The sequence below is a fragment of the Heliangelus exortis genome, chromosome 7 (assembly GCF_036169615.1).
Source record: "Heliangelus exortis chromosome 7, bHelExo1.hap1, whole genome shotgun sequence".
Taxonomy (NCBI): Eukaryota; Metazoa; Chordata; class Aves; order Apodiformes; family Trochilidae; genus Heliangelus; species Heliangelus exortis.
Genome location: NC_092428.1, coordinates 18,979,158 through 18,992,765, shown reverse-complemented (window position 1 = coordinate 18,992,765; position 13,608 = coordinate 18,979,158). Strand labels below are relative to the sequence as shown.

Genomic DNA, 13,608 nt, shown 5'->3' with positions numbered 1-13,608 from the left:
TTTAAACTTCTCTATAAACACTGCAGCATTTCTTTCCTGTGTAATTTCTCAAGGGCTTTGGTATCCTTACTGTTAGAAACTTTATTTTTTTTTTTATTTGTATAGTGAAGGAGGGAAAGGCTGAAAGAGAGGAAAGGGGCTAAAGGTGGTATTGATGTAGTTTTCCTCTTAGTGTATTTGGAGCTTGTTTGGTATCAGAACACAGGGTATCATTCCAGGATTTGAGGGTCACTCCTTAAAAATCTCAGGCCAGCAAAAAAGGCAGTTTTAGAGCAGAAATAAAGCTTGGCTCAGGTTGCCTCTCCTGCATCTGCACCATTGTAAATCAGAAGCCACATGCTCCTGATGCAGAGGCCCATGAAAAAGCCACACATACCAACATGTAGGTGTTTTGTTACTGTCTGGAGTCGGGGGGGGAAGCTGCCACAATGCCCTCAGTGGTTCTGGGTTTTTTTCCTAGTTCTGCCTCATGATAAAGGCCTCATACCTTAAAACTGACATGTACTTTGAGATACCTTTTCATCCAGTTTTCTTCTTGTAGACTATGTCAGCATTTTCAGGCTGAACAGTGATTTCTTGCCAGAAAAGCAGCCAAAGGTAGGCTTAAGCTTTCATGGCCTGCCTATTCCTATTTTCCGCCAGTTGCTTGAGACTGAAATAAAAATACTGACCACCCAGCTTGAGTATTTCTAGGACTGGTGTGCCTTTAAACAATAACACTAAGAGCACTTTATATAAACCACAGATATTAGTAACTACTACTTTTTTTTTTTTTTTTCAACCACAATGTATGAAACATCCAGACCTCACAATATTCTCTACCAGCATTTGACTTCATCATTCAGATTTTCTTGTTTTATGTTGGAGGAAAGAAAAAGAAGAGTTCATAAACAGACAATTTAAGCACAGGGTTCAAAAGGCTAGGAGAGTAGCTTCAGCTCTAAATCATTTCTTTGCATCTGCTCAGACTCAGCAGGTTGGGCAGCCTCTGGTAGCTTATGCAGAATGTGGTGCTCCAGAAGGTACCATTCCATGCAGTTCTTCTACAAACCACATGCAAGGAGAGGTGCTTCAAAAAAAGTCTTATGGTTAGCTGGGATGCAGTGTATCTTTGAGTGGACAGATGGATTATAATAGCCCCAAGGACATCTTTGCCTGCTGGGTGATGTGGATTTGCACATCCCTCCCCTTTCTCCCTTTCTGAGTGTTTCCAGGAGCTGCAGGGCCCATGCTTTTTCCCCCAAGCAGTGAGGTGTGTGCAAGAGAAAGTGTTGAGTGGTTGTATGACTTGCAGAAAAAAACCACTCTACAATCTGGAAAGGTATAGAGAGGTGTGTTTTATTCCAGCACCAGGTGCAAGGGAGATCTCTCCTAACTTGCACACCAAGCCCGTCCCTAGGCTATTGTTATATACACTGAATTTTACATATTCATTAGATTTCAAAATACACCTATCCATATGCATCACCTACTCCAGCTTCGTCTTAAAATTAGTCCCAAAAGGTCATTTTCAAAATTTCCTCCCTCCTGTGCCTGCGTAGGTTCTCCTGGTGGTGGTCGTGGAGATGAAGTAAAAACGAAGCAAAGGTCTTTCTCTGGGTAAACTTTTCACCTCTTCTTCTCTGGGCATGAGCATTTCCTCAGTCTTCAGCCAAGCCAACAACATCTTCTGTTTCTTATCTCAAGGTTGCTATAGTTATCAGTTTAGCACATATATTTCCCTTATAAGGTGATGACTTCCTAAACAATTTCCTAGCTTCTACTAAACAAGCATTCTCTGTCAGCTTCCATCAGGTCAATGTGACCCCCTAGACAATTACTAGCAGGCATTTTATATTAACCCTTACATCAGTATGTAAAATATCATGGCAAGTAAAACTGAAGAAGGTGGGGTTGCTGGGGTGCTCTTTCAGAAACCAGCATGAGAACTGGGAGGCAGAGCTGGCAGTGTGTGTGTGCTGGGAGGACTCGCTGCAGGGCTCTTCACCTCCGCAGTGGTGTGACTGAGGGCTCTGAGCTCTCCTGTCCCACCACAGAGGTATTTCCAGGCACAGGGGCTGGCTGTTGTTGTGGTATGATTGAACATCTTGTACACGTTGGTAGATGAATGGTCCTTTTAATACTCCAGAGAATGTTAAATATCTTTTGAACCCTTCAGGATAAAAGATGGCATGTAAATGTAGGAGACTGGTAGAGAAAAATTCTTATCTGTGTGTACTGGATAGGTCTAATTCATCTCTGTTAGTGCCAGTGAGGTTTCTGGCTCCAGCAGGAGCAGGGCAGGACACTTTATTTTTGAGGAAGGTATTTCTTTGTGATGTATAGTCCTTGTGGAATAATACTGCTTTGACCTGTTCTTTTTATGAAAAGGAATAGTACATATTACCTTTATTCATTTCATCTAAAAACGCTGCTGCTAAGCCTTAGAAAGGAAAATAGTTGAAACCTCCCAAGCGCTGCTTCCTTTCTACTTAAATTTGCCCTGGACATGGACTTGAACATGGGTGATTCCCTTTGGATTCACTCACTGTGACTGTCCTTACACAGCAGCTGTGTCCTTACACAGCTACCAGCTTTTCTTTCTCCTCTGCTTAGGGGTTTTTCTATCCTTTTTGTCCTTATCCTGTCACTACAACACAGAGCTGAGGTCAGATTTTACATCTGAATGTTTTCCACAAACAGCTGGGTACTGTTTTCCTTCCTGATTCCACAAATCAGTACAATAAACTTTATCAAGCACTATATGAGGATTTCCTTTCTAAATAGCAAACTGTTTTTTTTTCTGGCTCCTGTTTGCCTCACTCCTGGTGGCTCAAAGATCTGTAAAGTCTCTTCCCCTGCCAGGCTCACTCTTGGTGGGATGCTTTAGGAGCCTGCAGTTTGGATGCATGAGAACAGACACGTGCTGTTTCCCAAGGCAAGAACCCGTTTGTTCATGCAAGATGCTCACACTCTGCTCTCCATGGGAGCTCTTCCCCGTTGAACTTTTGAACCACTGAAGCAAATCGAATCATGTAGTTCTACAAAATGGAAACCGGCATTTGGGCAGCGGGAAGGAAGTGTTCCAGCTTCTGCACCGTTGCCCAGGGAGGCAAAGCCAACAGAGAAAAACATTATCCTGGTGACTAAAGAATAAGGGCCTGTTGAGCGAGTCTTGTCTCCCAAGCTTCTCATGTTTTCCTTGTGTTGTCTCTTAGGCATGACCGCAAGTGTGACGTGATATTTTTTCCTGTTTGTCTGTGACTGCCGAAACCTGTGCAGTAATAAGGTTTCCAGGATGGGTGGAGATAGTAAAAACCAGTGCCAGAAATAATATCCCTAGGTTTATAAAGACTATGACAAGGAGATGTACCAGTTCTTACAAATGGGACCACTGCAGACCTCTCCTTGGATTCCCTACCCACAGACTCCCCCAAGGCGGAACTCATGTGCTGCCCTACTAAGAGATTGCAGCTCCTCTGGGTGCACGGGGCTGTATGTAGGGGCATGGTCAGTAGCCACAGAGAGGGGGAGGGATCTTGGAGCAAAGGACCTGGCATGCAGGGCATCTGTGGGCTCCTAGGGCAGCTCCTCTCTTCCCTGAGCATCCCAAGTAGCCAATGTGGCTGAGCAGAGGAGGATGGGAGGAGATCAGTTCACCAGGCTGCTGACAGCAAGTCAGGTAGAGCAATGCTTGGCAGAAGCAGTGAGTGGGGAGCACATATTAGTCCTAACTGGTGTGGTTCAGTGGAAAAAATAAGGCAGGGGAAAAAACCTGCAAATAATAATTGAAGAAATTGGTTGACCTGTTGTTGAAACAATTTTTAAAAAATATTATCACGAAACTAACTGCCTTTCGCTGTATGTTTCAGAACTACCACTTCCCTAAAATGAGTTTAGGATAACCACACCTGCCCTCAGGAATGCTGTGTAACTGGAGTCAGATTTCAAAAAGAGCAGGAGGCCTTTGCACAGCCAAGTGCTCAATTGTGTAGTGGAGTAAAGAATACTTTTTAGCTGATCTTTGGTGAATTTCTTTTCCAGTAGCACATTCTTTCAAATCTTGTTGCATGTCATAAAAACCTAGACTCATAGAATAGTTTTGGTTGGAAGGGACCTAAAAGACCATCTAATTCCAACTTCTCTGCCATGGGCCGGGACATCTGCCACTAGACCAGGTTGCTCGAAGTCCTGTCCAACCTGCCCATGAACACTTCCAGAAAGGGGCAGCCACAGCTGCCCTGGGCAATCTGTCTACTTCAGAATAATGTCCTCGAGCTTGAGAGGACCTCTCTGATTAAAGTGGGGTCATCTAAAATGCTTTAATCTTTCATGCAAAGATGCTTACAAGCTTACAGAACAGCAGTGAGTCATAGGATCATGTTTTAATTCACAAAGCAAAAGTAAAAATTGTGTTCTTTGACCCCAATTCCAGCATTGCTAAAATGCAGGACACAAATAATGGATGTGCTTTATGCCCTGGAAAAAACCCAAATTACTAGCAAGTGATGACATAGCCACTGTGGACAATCATACTGTCGTTCATCACTGTTAGCTTACTTTTCATGTTACTTTTCCTCATTTCAAAGTGGAAATATATCTTAATGATGTTTCTGCACTTTAACTGGGAGCAGGCAAGGTCAAAGGTGCTAAAAGCCCCTCCCATACATTAGAGACACTACAGCTGTACGTTTGCTCTTTATCCTTAATACTGTAGTAATTAATCCTGTTAAGGATGGCATATGATTTATGCAAGCTTTAACAAGAGAACATTGGTCTGTCTTTTTGACTGAGGGCATGATTCAGCAAGTCCCTTTTGTGTTTGCCTGGCTAAGAATGCACTAATCTCACAGAAATTAGCTGTAACACGTCACTGAAGTGAGGTATTTGGGCTGGGTCAAACATGTAAAATCAATCAAAGTTGATTTTAAAGTTGATTTTAAGTAAAATCAACAGCTTTCACTACAACTGAGTTCTTATATTCTGTATTTAGCTTTATACATTTCAGGTATGTAGCCAAGGTCAGGCATCTAGGTGGTGCTGGTCATTGGAGAGGATCCCAAGACAATGATGTGGTAGTGAGGTGCCTGTCATACTGCCCTGACCGAAGAGGGAGCCTATGGACTGGTAAGATTTAATCTCTGCTGTGTACCTGTCTATATATGCCCAGTGAGGTGAATCCAACAGAACTCTTGAGTCTGGCAATCAGCTCGTGTCAGACCATATTGTTTTATTTAAAAAACCCCACAGATTGGAAAAGGCATGATAAGCAAAAGATATATGGCAGCACTGGATGTAGTCTTTGTCTTTTAACCAGCTCTTTCTTGGTTTCAACTATTTATCATTTCTACAAGATAAAATAGCTTTTAATTTTATACTATTATTAAATATCCCAAACCAGCACATCATCTTGAAGTCCAGTAAGCAGCCATGTTATTAAACCCTTGAAAGCATGGGTGTTCAGATTTAAAGTTTTTTGCAGGGCACTAGAGATCTCCACATATTACAAACTTGAAGACGAATTAAAAGAAACATTTCTTAAGCCAATATGCTTGCTTAATCACTTTCCTGCTATTACTGTTGTTTTTGGGTTTTTTTTTACTGAATGACATTTGAATCTACAGATTCCCTGTGCATTATAGCCCATTGACAGCAGACAAAACAAAATACATGTGCTAAAATTGGTACACACATCAATAAATCATGTGTCCCTTTAAATATAGTGAAGGAAAAAGGCTCATATTGATTTACATCAACTCTAATTAGAGTTGCATGGTATTCTCTTCTGAAAAAAAAAGCAGAATGGCTGCTGCTAAGTGAATTGTAGGCAACAGGGAAAACATAGCTAGCTCCTATTGCAGTCAGACAGACAAGACAAAACAGAGAGCCATAGGACTTTGCCAGTTTCTATAAAAGAGGGTCTCTTTGAAAGCAAGGATTTTACACTGTATGTTCTACAGCTTAAATGTTCATTTAATTTTTAACTGGTAAGAAAAAAAAAAAAAAAAACAAACCACAGAAGGGAACCTGTCTCTGAACTGAAGAAATATTGGGCTGCTTTGCAGTTTGTTTAAGGTCTGCATTTTAGGGAAATTTGCTCCATAGACAATAAGAGGGCCTATGATGCCAGCATATTCTGAGGAGAATTAAATCTGTCCCTAAGATGACATCTATCTTCACTTTCTTGTGACAGTTAATTTTTAAAGTCAGATATCTAAATGCTTTGCTCTAATTTTCTGAAATGTGCTGCTCTTTTTGCCCATGGGTGGCAGCTGTTCCTGCCCTCTGTTGCCTTCCTTCAGCCTTCCTGTGCAGGAGATTCAGTGTAGGTAAGGCAGCCTCCTCCAGTTTTGAAGCTCATCAAGTGCCAGGGTGCCAAGAAGGGCAGAAAGTTCAAAATGCTTTTTGGCTTCCTTCTCAGCACTTTAATTCAAACTTCATTTTCATTTGGTACTTTGGCTTGAACATGATGGATATTCCAGATTGGGAATACTTTATCATCAAAACTTGCTTTTGGCACAGTGTGATTTTGACCTTGAACTGGAGGTTTCCGTTTACCTTCTCAGGGTTTGTTCAAGGTGAGATTTTCCAAAGTGTTGATACAAAGAGGACTGTGGAATAGAGAGTACCAAGCTGCCAGACTTGTAGGGCATGTAACATGCTACCATGGGTGAGGAGGGATGCAGGGTGAAGCACAGCATCTTTCTGGACAGCTCAGAGTGCATGCGAGCTAGGGAAATAATTCAGTTTGTTGTATCCCAACGAGTCTGCAAGTTCCTACATACATTTTCTTCTCAAAATGACTGTTCTTAAGACAAAATTATGGACAGATTTCATAGAACAAGAAAAAGCCTGATGCTGAGAAAAATGGGGAGGGCAATGGCTAAGCACCTTTTTTTCTCCCTCTTCGTTTGCTTTCCTGTAAAGTAGCAAACCTTAGGTATTAAAGTGAGTGCTGATCTGCACTGTCTAAATATTCTAAGGCAGTAGGGTAAAGCACAACATGCAGGATCATAACAAAGATTCCAGGGATATCTCATCAACTATTTCGCCATTGCCTATTCTTGTGATTACTGGTGTTCCTCAAAAATGGAGGCCTATTCCCTCACACCAAACGCCTCCAAATTTCTTTTAATACCTTACACAAAGAACATGGAACAAATCTAAGACAGGACTTGGGGGCAGAAATCAGGTAAATAACAAAGAAGATCCAGCTACAAGTTTAGAACACCATACAACCTTTCCTTTAGAGGAAAAAAGCTACCAGAACCTCTCCTGAAGAAGACTCTTTCTTTCTTCTAGCTTTGGATAAAGTAAGTTGCTGCCACAATAGCCTTTCTTTGCTTCACCTATGTGTTTTTCCTCAGGACTTTGTCTCACCCACCCCTTCTCTAACTGTAAATTCAGAGAGACAGACAAATTACTACTACTTGTAGTACCCTCACAGCTAGGGATGTTCCATGGGCCTTCAAATCTCCCTTTAGCCCTGGTCTGTCAAATTCTTACTGTGTGAGGAAGTACTGCAGGTCATTGCAAAGTAAATACTGCTTTTGTTACTGTGGTGTCACCAGCACATGTTACTCTTGTTGATTCCAGTGGAAGCTCTAATTTCATGTTATCAAAGGATATCAGGTCACCCTTTACAGAGAAGATTTTTTATAACAAGTTAAATGTGTGCATCCTTCAAAACAGGAGCAAAACATTTCTATGCCATGCTCCAGCAAACTTGCTTTCTTGATGTGGTGCAGGACTGCTGATTAGCATTTATAAGAACAGAAACATACATTGGTATATTTTACTGGGTTGCATGGAGCCTGAAATGGAGGAGTATCCATGAAAGTGGGATATCAGTGGCAAATGCTCCTGGCTGACATTTAGACAGAAAAGCATACTGGGATTTGCCTTAGGAATGGAGTGTGTGGAGAAGAGTGTGTACTCTTCTCTGTCCATGAGAATAGCTGAAGAATTCCATACTGTTCCTTCACCACATCTCCAATTTTTTCTCATAATCCTCTAAGAATTGTGGTGAAATTAATTAATAAAAATTGCCCTTTGGAAACAGTACATTTTCTTTCCCTTATCAGAGGGAATTTTGTGTGCCATACAAAGTACTAGAAAATCCGTGTGTTTTTAATGTTGCCTATTCTTTGTGTTTATTATTGAATTCTTTTTTATACTGATTAAGATTTGTGGTTGCCCACAAAAGATTAACAATCCATATGGATCACTTATCTAAGCTCAAATCTTGCTTCCAATTAACATTTTCCTACAACTTTAGCTAAGCTTTGAAATTCATATGGATTAAGAGGAAAGCTTCTTAAAAAGGTGCAAGTAGTTAGATATTTTATTGTGTATAAATTGTAAATACATGGTTACAGACAGATATGCATGACATGCTAATGTAGTTTGTTTTATCAGAGTCATAGGTGAATTTAGAAAAATCTGCAGTTCCAAACTAGCAGAATATTACGCAGGACCTATCCCTCTACTGTAGGTAATTTTTATATTTTGGCCTTGTTCTTGAAAAATCACAAATATTCAGTATAAGTTTAAAGTCATGTATGGAGATATGTTTCATGTCCAATAACTTTCAGAGCAGCACATCTGCTGGTGGAATGGTACCAAAAATTCAATAGGAAGTGTGCATCTAGCTCTTCCAGACTCCTTGGAAAATCTCTGTCCAAACATGGAGAAATAAGATAGCTGCAAAATAGATTAAAAACTTTCTTGGAACAAGTTTTATGAAAATTTGAATGTGAAGTATTTTTAAAGCCTTTCCTGTCCCAACTCTCCCTTCTCTTTCAGTCTTACATTCAGCCTTAGCACTGTAGATTAAGATGCTGTTCTTTAAAATTAATTGCATTTTAATGGATAGACATTTTAATTTTTTGGTTTTGTTTTTTTTTTAAATCTTCTCTTGGGCTTTGAGACAGAGTTAATTTTCAGGAAAAGGTCTATACTTTAATGTAGACAGCAGACTGGAAATGCCATCTGTCTGAACCTGTCCAACAATATAAAACTTCAGAATAAGTTCTGAGACAGAATGTTTTCTGTCCAGAGAGTAGAAAAGGTAATTAAAGGTGTCTAAGAGGTGCATGTATCATACAGCTTTGTGGTTTATCACATAGTTGTACAGTTTATCACAGGAATATGACTTCCAGGCATTCCTGGATGTATGTATAATATGCATGCTAGCCCTGGATTTTTTCTGCTGGAATATATTTCATGGGAACATCAAAATCTGTAGAAGTCAGAGCTCAAAACTGAGTGTTATTTCCAAAATATCAATGGTACACAGAATGCTGTCATGGAAACCTTCCTTACAGAGTCCTTAGTGTAACTGGCAATCATCCCACACTGTGCTGCAAAAGCATTAATCTGTCACCACACTGGACTATGTAGTCTATAAATTATAGTCCACATAAAAATTCAGATTTTCCTCATGATACCTTTTTGTAGTCAAATAGTGCAGCCTGCTTTTCATGACTGAATATCTGGCTATACATTGCAAAACTATGTGGGGTCAGATGGACTATGTTACCTTAAGAAAACTGGAATTTCCTCTTTCCTCTAAAACCCATGCTAATATCAAAAACTACCATGCTTTCATGAAAATGTTTTAGCTTGCTCCTGACTTGAGGTACAACCCTGACTTGATCATGTCCCATCAGAATCAGCATTTCATTACTATTTACAGGTGTTTATCCTTCACAAAATCCTTCTGTTTATTAGTTATAGTTCCCAAAATAATTTGTCATTTTCCAGACAATAAATTCAGAGACACGGCACCGAATTTTCAGACAATAAGTCAGGCAACAATTTGTTGTCTTTACTAAGTGCAAAGTATAGCCAGATTAGCCTATTACAGTTATAATTTGATAGTGATACTTAGACTGAGTATGAGAAGCAGATGTAGCAGAGTTTCTGTTTTTATATGAAAGATGAGATTTTGCAATGACATAGCAAGTGGCTTTATATTATGCCAGATTAATTTTCAAGACATGTACTTCATAGGAACTCCAAATTCTTGAGTGAGAGACCACAAATCTATTCAGATAAATAAGGTATGAGATTCTGCTCTGAGCTTACTTTGGGTATGGTTTAAGTGAGGGGAACAGTACGTTCAAGAATGTGTCACATTATGGTTTTAGTTGCATTGTCAGTTTTCAGGTGGAATAGAAAGGCTGAATCACAAAGGTTGAACCAGGGCATTTGGAATTTACATCAGGGAGAAAAGAGGGAAATCATTGATCTGCTCTTGGTTTGGGTTAGATTGGTTCCAGTAGCTGATTCCTAAATCATGTAAGTGGATTTTTTTCTGTACTTTTCGGTGCAGGTTGTTCAGTGCCCAAAGGGCATTAATGAATATTTAAACAGATTGTACTAACCAGAATGTATTTTAAAAGCAAAACCAAAAAACCCTCAACATTTACATAATGGAATTATAATGATTCATAAATTTTAGTTATTATAAAATGTATAAAACCAGGAAGATACATTTTCCTATATGCCCACATAGGCATACAGTTACCCTCTGTGTCCCTTAGAGGTGTTACAACATCTGAAGCAGTGCAGGGAAATGCTACATGTCATTGGCATATAAAGCATTAATAAAATTGACTATTATTTTAAGTCTGCCTCTGAATAAAAAGCCAAAAGAATGCCAACTATCTTCTTTCTCATGCTGCATGTTTGCAAACAAATGCTAGAAATGAAGTTATGTAAGTTATACAGTTCATTGTAGGACCTCCCTAGTTCTCTCTGCACAGCAAATAAAATTACAAGAAAAGAATCACATGGGCTACAGAGGAATTACGATCATATAAGAGTGTAGGATTAATAAAGAGCTGCCAGAAACTTGTTCTCTGTGATTTGGACTGGAAAGTATAAAGATCTAAATGTAGGAGATAATGGGCTTAGGAAGTTTCACAGAAGTTAATGGTGCTTGTAGCATTATGTGGCACCAACTTAGCTCTGTGAAATCTGTTGTGTTCTTGCTCTATGCTGTTTCTTACTCCCCACCAAAAGCTATTTTGTTTAATTGGCTTTAAAGGTCTCTATAGACTAGCTGACCACTGACCCCAATTCTCAACTTCTGTTTTAGTTACATTGTGATAGTTAAAAAAAAAAGAGGGTAAAAGAATATTTAGAATAAGTTATATGAGTTTTCCCTCCCAGATTGTGGGGAAGCTTTCATCACATCACAGAGAATGTGCATCCAACCTAACTTAAAGCTGCACATGTGGCATACTGGGAAAGTAAGTCTCTTTCTCAGATCATTTCCCCCCTAAAAAAGAGATCTCAAGTAAGAGTTTCTGATTTTCTTTTAAATATTTAAATTTCTCAGGATCTCAATTTATGGAAGAGGTCTTCTGCCTTCTGTTTTAATTTCCTCCCTTTTACAAGGAAACTCTTTGTTCCTGTGTCTAAAAGTGAAGAAAAGTACACTTCATTAAGCCAGCAGTTGTTTAGAACTCAGAAGTGTAGATTGGTTAGCAAATACTCTACAATAGTTCTCGTAATGGAGACAGCTTAAAATAAATGGGGTTTTAAACTATTCTTACAGTTTCTAGTGCTCTTTATACAGTCTAAACATGCTGTGTATACTATTCTTTGACTCCACTGTGTTCCTGGAGGGGAATGAATTGGAATATTCTGAATGCCTTATGTAACGTATTTAGAGAACTTTTTTGTTTGTATCTTTGTTTGAATTTCTTAGACGGAATTAATTAATGGCAAAGTATAAAGGCCAACTTTGAAACCCTAGCTGACTTCTACACTAGAGCTCAATTTGTATTCTGCATCAAGGAAATGTTTGGATTTGAAAGAAGGACACCATTATAAAAAAGATTTCTGTAGATGGCTCTGTTCTTCAGAGTGCCATCTCTTTGCCACAGAAGTGCAGCTTTAACCTTTAAGTAATTTGAAATTAAATTAATTTTTCATCAGAGTACATATTTAGTTTCTTGTTAAACTGAAGTGCAGAGCAGGAAATTGTAACCGATTTGGCACAGGAAAAATTATAAAGGTTGGATTTGTTTAAAATAATCCTAATTTCAGAGAAAGGTAGAGAGATTAAATCTGTATCCTGTGCTTTTTATGGTCCTGCAGAAATCTGATGGGGTATCTTTCCTCTTAGGAAAGAGATTGTTTTTCTTTTATCCATATTTGCATTGCAATTTTGTAACTTCCTTTGTACAGAAGTTCTCTACTGAAGTAATCTGTAAGGATTCGTTTCTCAGTGGATTTTTCATGTAGCTTCACTGAAGACAGTGGAATATAGATAATTCACATCAGCTTCCAAATGTGATCTTCAAGAGTTCGATGAAGTCAGTAGGGCAATCCTGCCTTTTGTCTTTGTGGAAAATGGGGTTATTCATTAAATGCTATGTCCTATTTTACAGAAGCCTGAAGCACTGTCTTACAGTATGTTAGCATGTGTGCTTCACCCCTCTGCCTGCTCCACTGTAGGATGGGCAAAGGAGAGCAGATGGAGGTCCTGCTTGCACATCTACGCTTCCCTAGATTTCAGGTTCTGCAGTCAGGAAGGGCTTTCCTCATAGGCAAAGCAATTCTGCTTAAGTGATAACAGAGAAAATGAAAAAGCACAGTTTAATTACACGTACACCAGCTTCTGTATAAAGATCCTGGATTTTCCCCAGAGTATGCTGCAGGAAGAACATTAGTGCTTGGTCTGCACATCGTGGTGCCCAAAGGGTATTTGATATCCAGTATTTGCAGGGGCCTAGACTAGTACCTGTGTTAGAGCTGTAGGACACAGAATGTTCAACAAAGAATGATGGAGCTTTTCAAGTCAGTGCTTTCTGTTCAAGAAGTACAGGGGAATATTTTCCAGTCTAGAGATCTCAAAGCTTGGAGAGGGTCAAACTTGCTGATTTTTTTCCTCATCCACTTATATTCTCAGGCCTTGAAGTTATGTAGTCACTCAAATCTCTGCTAAGTCAGAGTAATGCTCTGGTGGCTTTTATACCTAGCAGGCCTAGCAGTAGGGTATTTTAAGACTTTTAGGTAGATGAAAGATCTTGTCTTTATTCTTTCCAGGATTATCCTCCCTATCAAAGAGAGATTAGACAGCAGGGAGTAAGGTGTTGATAACATCTTTTCTGCTTTTGAATATATGCAGGGTAAAGAGAGGACTGGTTGAGGTGTTCTTTTCTGAGTTTAAAATAGTTTTTTCTCCTCACACTAGTAACTTTGTTTTTTTCCTTTTCAAACATTGCATATTTTCTGCCACATTTATTTATTTATATAGCAGCTTGGTATAGTCCTGCCAAATGTTTAACACTGTCTCAGGAAACAATGGATCATTAAAGACAATTTTATAGCACCAAATTCTGGATATTTATAGCAGTCCTATCAGATTCCTGTTTCTCTGATACTGACAACCTTCCATATTCCTACAAGAGATAGGTAATTAGGAATGGACAGTAGTTGGTGTCCAGAAAGTAGCCCAGCTTCTCCGGCCTATTTGACACTGGCACTCACGAATTTCCTCTCGAGCTGTCGAGAGCGCTGTGGACAAGCCCGTGTTTATACATCTGCAGTACAATGTGAGCAGTGGCACAGAAAGGCTGCTGGGCTCCTGCCAAAGGACCCACAGAAGCAGCC

General features: G+C 39.5%; 1 protein-coding gene across 1 annotated transcript in view; it reads left to right on the top strand.

Moving 5' to 3' along the window:
• The first annotated feature begins 5,025 nt into the window (after positions 1 to 5,025).
• The window catches only part of PHYHIPL (phytanoyl-CoA 2-hydroxylase interacting protein like), a 64,222-nt gene continuing 55,639 nt past the window's right edge, over positions 5,026 to 13,608 (top strand). Inside the window, exon 1 of the mRNA XM_071749211.1 lies at positions 5,026 to 5,106. The gene's annotated coding sequence lies outside the window, so the exon portion shown is untranslated. The remainder of the gene's footprint in view (positions 5,107 to 13,608) is intronic.